At 62.2% G+C, this 6414-nt stretch overlaps 1 long non-coding RNA gene across 1 annotated transcript; it reads left to right on the top strand.

Annotated features, from left to right (window-relative positions):
- Window positions 1–540: 540 nt before the first annotated feature.
- On the top strand, window positions 541–4820 carry LOC137229787 (uncharacterized). The gene is made up of 3 exons (XR_010945844.1): window positions 541–682; window positions 2257–4167; window positions 4611–4820. It is a non-coding gene; the product is annotated as an uncharacterized lncRNA (long non-coding RNA).
- The last annotated feature ends 1594 nt before the right edge of the window (window positions 4821–6414 follow it).

The following is a 6414-nucleotide window of genomic DNA, read 5'->3' as shown; positions in this document are numbered from 1 at the left end:
CGTTCCCCTGGGCTCGGGTCCAGCCTGGTCTCTGGTGCCTGGAGCCCCTCACCTCCCGCGGGGCCCTCTGGGGCCTGTTGAGCCAGTCCAGACCGGTCCCCACTCTCCCCGCGCGCCCCCCGCCCCCCCCCCGCCCCGTGCCCCACACCGCCGCCCTCGTTCCTCACGTGCCCACTCGCGCCCCCTCGAGGCTCAGGCGGCACCGCCAGGCCGGGGGCCGGGCACCCGCCATCCCAGCTTCAGACCCAGGCCCACGCCTCCCCCCGCGGGGCCCCGGGGACCCACCTGATGCCGTAGCGCTCCCGGAACATGATGCGGTTTCGGAAGGCGCGGTTCCCACCCAGGTCGATCTGCTTTAGGTCCTGGGAGTACAGCCGGGCCTGCGGTTTCGGGCTCTGTGGGCGGGGCCAAGGGGCGGGGCAGGCGTCAGGCGGAGCCCGGACCCACGACCACCACCGCCGGACAGAGCGCACGCTGCGAGGAGGCTGGCGGGAGCTGAGCTGTTTCTGCAGAAGCCTCACTGTGCGCATTTCTGAAGCCAGGGCGGGTCACGAGTGACGCCCATGTCCAAGGTCCAGACCCCCGCCCTTTAGGGAGGCACCGTCCAGGCCAGCTGGACCCCTCCTCCGCCCGCTGCATGCGGCCTCCCAGGATGACAGCGCCCCAGGGAGGCGGCTCCCAGGTGCGTGGGGAGGCGGAGAGGGCGGTTGGGCCTCTGTTCCTTGACCCCCGCCGGAGTCCCACCGCCAACAGGCGGGGACACGAGGGGTGAGGCGGGGTGAGGCGGGGCAAGGCGAGGACAGTAAGGGCGGCTCACTGCCTTGTTTCCCAAGAGTGAATCTGGCACCAGCCCGACTCAGGGTCCCCGGGGACGGGGACGGGAGGGCTGCTGGGGGCTCGGGCTCCCAACAGCCAGACGCTAAAACAGTCCATGAGGAATGCAGAGCCCCGCGGCCCTGACACCCCCCCTTCTCAGACCCCTGGTTAAGAAGGCGAAAAACATATCCTTGGGGCTCCCCTTAGGCCTAACAGACATGCATGTTTCCCGTTTCAGAACTCTTTATGTTCATACGGAGGGACATTCTTGATCTCTGTATGTATCTGCCCTGTTTCCGGGGGCCCTTTGAGAGCTTCCGGACTGAGCGTGACGCTGGCTGTAGTCCCACAGTTAGTGGGTGTCCGCCACATTCTTAGCCTCGTAGGTTACCCGTCCTTGGGTTGCTTGTGGAAGCATGACCACTGTCACATTTCCCCTACTGGTCTTACTTGGTCTGGGTACACAGAGCGCCCTCCCCGGGCAATGTGACCTGGGGGTACCCTCGGTGGAGAGGGGGTGCTGGGCGGTAGGAACAGGCCAGGTGTAGGGACCTCTCTGGGGCGATGGGAAAAGACCTGCTTCTTGTCCGGATTCAGTCCTTCTGTTCAGCTGAATGCAGGCCTGTCGTTCATCTGGTTTGGCTTTGCTTTCTCCTTTCATGGCTTCTGTGGGTGTCTCCTTGCTCTTTTCCCCCTGGTTTCTATCCCTTGCTGTGTGACTCTGTCCCCCCAACTGTCTAGGAGGGCTTAGTTTGATTCCAGGTGGCATGTGTCCGTATCTGGACACAGTGTCTGCACTAGGCCAAGTGGGATGGGCAGCAGGGGGGTGGGTGGGGCCTTCCAGGCAGGTGGGCCTCGGGGCCTGCAAGCCTGGGAGGTGCCAGGAAAGTGCTGGGGATGGGCAAGGGGTCCCTGAGGCCCAGCCCCCCAAGCTCCTGATGTCCTGGCCTGTTGGTGCGGCCCCCGCACAGGTGGAGGGGCCATACCTGGTCGTCCCTTTAAAAAAAAAAAAAACTTATTTATTTATTTTTGGCTGCATTGGGTCTTCGTTGCTGCGTGCAGGCTTTCTCTAGCTGTGGCGAGCGGGGTCTACTCTTCGTTGTGGTGCGCGGGTCCTTGTTGCAGTGGCTTCTCTTGTGGAGCACGGGCTGTAGGCGCACGGGCTTTAGTAGTTGTGGCATGCAGGCTCAGTAGTTGTGGCTCGCGGCTCTAGAGTGCAGGTTCAGTGGCTGTGGCGCACGCGCTTAGTTGCTCCACAGCATGTGGGATCTTCCTGGACCAGGGCTTGAACCCATGTCCCCTGCATTGGCAGGCGGATTCTTAACCACTGCACCACCAGGGTAGCCCTGGTATTTCCCTTTGTTCTCCACCTTCACCTTCTCCATGTCCAACAGCAGAGACCATACCTGACCTTGCACCTGTGGGGGGATTCCTTTGTAGACCCGCCGGCGCATCTCCGGGAGAGAAGCCAGCTGTGAGACAGGTGCAGGGGATGCCAAGGAGGAGAGAGAGCGAGAGGCGTCTGGAGGATGCTCCGGAGGGGCTGGGTCTGCCGCAAGTAAGAGCGGGCCCTGGCCCCGCTGCTCCCTTCCTGCGGGGTCCCCGGCTGGGCTGGCTGCGGCCCTGGCATCGGACTCTCCCCGGGCCTTGTGGGGCACCCAGCCCAGCACCCTTCAGGGTCAGGATGCTCAGCTTGCTACCTTCTCGCCACCCTGGTATTTACTCCAATCCCTCAGCATCTTCACCCACTTGTCAGCTCGCCCGATCTCCTGGGCTTTTTGCTGGAAAATGGGAAATGGTGGTGCTGGCCCAGCTGCCAGCTTCCTAGGGTGGCCCTGATGGGCGTGACCTCAAAAGGGCCAGGAAAGGCGCAGACCCCTCAGCCCGAGGACCCCTTGACGGCTCTGGGGTCAGGGCGGCAGGGAACCGAAGCTGCACCCACGACGTCCTCCCCCCTCCCGCCGGTGCAGCATGGATGGCTCTTACCCTCGCTGAGTGGGTGCTGCAGCCGCTGATGCTGAGGCCCTGGGTGCTGAGGCTACGCAGCTCCCCTGACTGGAAGGCAAGAGAAGCAGAGAGTGAGGACCTGCACCCGGCCGGGTGCCCAGAAGGCCCCACCTGCCCCCATCAACCCCCAGGTGTCAGCCCAGGAGACTGCGGAGGGGAGGGCTGACCCCAGGAGGGTGCTGGCTCAGGGATGGGCTGCGTCCCACAGCAGCCCCAGGAGGTGCCCCACCTCCTGCCGATGCTGGTCACCCGCTCTGTTCCATGCCCTCCCGGCCCCTGCCCTGCTGGAGCGCAGAGGCCCCCGCTCAGGGCTCTCAGGTGAGTTGCTCCCCAGGGCCTCACCCTGCTCCAGAGTGGATGCCTCCGTCCAGGTGAGTCACTCCCCAGGGCCTCACCCTGCTCCAGAGTGGACGCCACCGTCCAGGTGAGTCGCTCCCCAGGGCCTCACCCTGCTCCAGAGTGGACGCCTCCGTCCAGGAGCCCAGCACCCTTAGCCCTGCTGCAGACCAGCTCCGTCCAGGTACATGCACGTCTTCTCCTCTCTCCCCCACCGTGGCCCGGCCCGGCCTTCTACCCCGAGTCTCCTCCCAGCCCCAGACCGAGGGGTCAGGTCGTCTTCAGCTGCAAACTCCGCCTGCGTCTGTCTCCTTCCCGTGAGCTTCTGAGGCCGGTCCTGCCTGCTCCCCCTGCCCGTCCCTCCAGCGCCTGAGGCCACACCTCTCACTGTCCTCTGGGCCAGAGCCTCGGAGACCTGTGGGCCAGGCGCGCCTCACCCTGTGGCCACGCTCTGCAGAGTCTGCTAACCAGGCTGAGCCTCCCTCTGACCTCGGAGGCAGAGGCCAGGGCCAGGCATGGAGGCCACGCGGCTGAGGCCCAGGCCTGGACCAGCACCCAGCCCTGCCCCCGCCGCCTCCCCGAGTCCTCTCAGCTCCAGCCCAGTGCAGACCCTGACCCGCCGTGGCCACCAGGGGTCGAGGCCCTGAGCTGGGGCGATGGGTCCCGCCTCCAGAGAGGTCTTTCTGCAAAAGGAAACCTGCCCCGAGATGGGAAGGAGGGGCACCCTGATGCCTCATGGCAGAAAACGTAGCCTGTCGGCAACTTTGTACAGCGAGCGGTCAGCATCTTCCCCGGGTTCCACTGGAGCCCCTGCCTGGCCCTGAAACCCACAGAGGCCAGAGGTGTGGCCAAAGGAGGGGCAGGACACCTCCCCTGCCCTGCGTCCCAGGAGCACAGCACGAGACCCACCTGCCCGAGTGGGAGCTGCTCGTACCTGGCTAGGATCCTGCCTGGGCCACCTGGTCCCACTGGCTGTGACCGCCACCCAGGCCATACCCGCCCCTCCGGGTGAGGATACCCACCTGGGTTCCACCTTCTCAGCCTTGGCCGGGATCCCCGCCTGGAACATAACTGTTCCTGCTGCTGTGGCTCCCACTGGGCCGCACCTGCGCATACCTGGCAATGGGCCCCACCTGGGCCTCACCCGCCCCTCCTTGGCTCTGATCCCACCAGGGACATATCTGCTTCTGCTGGCTGTGCTTCCCCACCTGTGCTTCCCCACCTGGGCCTCACCTGCTGCTGGTGACTACGATCCTTACCGGGGCTGTACCTGCTCCGACTGGTGACGATACCCACTTGGGCCTCACCTGATCTACCTGCTCTGATCCCCGCCGGGCCTCACCTGCCTGTCCTTGGCTCTGATACCTGCCTGGGCTGCACCTGCTCTTCGTGTTCACCGTCTGCCGGGGTCTCACCTACTTGTGTTTGGCTGTTATTTCTGCTCGTTCCAGGGCCAGCAGGGTCTCCGGCTTCTCCATGTGCGACGCTGCAAGACAAAAATATCCAAATATCCCAGTGTGCTAAAGAGCTTCAGAGAGCCAGCAAGTTGAAGTTGGCTCCTTGTCGGCAGCTCCCCCGTCTGTCTGATGAGGGGAGAAAACCACGCCGCCGGGGTGGCGGGTCATGGCTCGCACCCACACCTCGTAACACTTACTTCCGCTTCCAGACTCCCCTCCGAGCCGCCTGGGAAATCCTGTCACAGTGAGGTGATGAGGGGCAAGCAGGGGGCCAGGAGGCCCAGGCGAAGTGCTGAGCTGCGCAGTGAGCTGCGATCCTGGCCTTGGGCGCTGAGCAAAGGAGAGGGTGGCTGCCGGCTGCAGAGGGGCTCCTGCGGGAATCACAGTTTGCTCGAGCATCAGAAGCACGAGCAACACGGGACTTCCCTGGCGGCCCAGCGGTTAGGACTCTGTGCCTCTACTGCAGGGGCACGGGTTCCATCCCTGGTCGGGGAACTAAGATCTCACATGCTGCATAGCATGGCCACACACACAACAAATAAACAAGTAAAAAAGCACGAGCAACAGAAAAAAATTGATAAACTGGACTTTATCAACACGAAAAACTTCTGTGCTTCAAATGACACCATCAAGAAAGTGAAAAGACACACAATGAATAAAAAGATTTGTGAATCACCTATCTGATAAGGGGCCTAGTATACAGAATATATAAAAACTCCGAACTCAATCAAAAGAAGTAGACCAATTAGAAAATGGACAGAGGACATAGACAGACCTTTCTCCGAAGTCTACCCAGCTTCAGAGACAAGGCCACGGGACACACCACTCCTCACCCACGGAATGGCTATCACCAGTAGCACAAGGATGCGGAGAAATTAGAACCCTCCTGTATTGCGGACAGGAAATACTAATCCGGGCTACAACATGGATGGAGATGATGCTCAGTGAAAGAAATTGGATACAAGAGACCACAGTGATCCCATTGATCTGAAACGTCCAGCATCGCCAGATCCGTAGAGACAGAAACTCGACCAGTGGTCTCCAGGGCTGGGGGAGGGGCTGGGGGGGTTCTCTGCTGACGGATACGAGACTTTGTTACGAGGTGGTGAAATGTGGACACAGTGGTGATGGTTGCACAACTTTGTAAATACTCTGAAAACCACTGATCGGTGTATTTTAACAGCTAAATTTAGTGATGTGTGAATTGAAGAAAAAGAGCTCTCTGAGCCCGATTCCCCACAGTCTCAGCCCCAGGAGACCCTGAAGGTGGCAGGGGCGCTCCTGGTCAAGGGCGGCCCTGGGCTCCTGCCCACTAGGCTCCTCCCAGGACCGGGCGCCCACCCAGGATGGCCCCACTCGGGAAGCAGAGCAGGGACTGGGGACCGGGGGTCTCTAGGACGAGATGCTCACACCTACTCCAGCTGACTGAACTCAAAGCTGGTGCTGGCTGGTGAATCAGCTCAGACGACACCGCAGCTGATCAGGAGGGTGTGGCTTGGGGAGAGGAGGACATGTTTGACCTCAGGCAGCCTCTGTGCTGCTGAGACCGTCTCTAGGTCCACAATTCTGAACAAGGCGATGGGGGAAGGGCCTCACGGTCCCCATTCACGCAGAGGGACCCACTCGTTCCTGGACACTTGCAGAAGGCCCAGCCCATCGGGAACACGGCTGGGATGTGTTGGGCCAGTGACACGTCAAGAGGACTTGGGACAGGGCACTGCTCAGGATGAGGCCCTGTGTCCCAGCCCGGCCCACAGCCCGAACACAAACGTCCTCACCTGGCAGTGCCCCTGATCTG

The sequence above is a fragment of the Pseudorca crassidens genome, chromosome 9 (genome assembly GCF_039906515.1).
Source record: "Pseudorca crassidens isolate mPseCra1 chromosome 9, mPseCra1.hap1, whole genome shotgun sequence".
NCBI lineage: Eukaryota > Metazoa > Chordata > Mammalia > Artiodactyla > Delphinidae > Pseudorca > Pseudorca crassidens.
The sequence above is the reverse complement of the archived record's forward strand: the minus strand, read 5'-3'. Positions and strand labels throughout refer to the sequence as shown.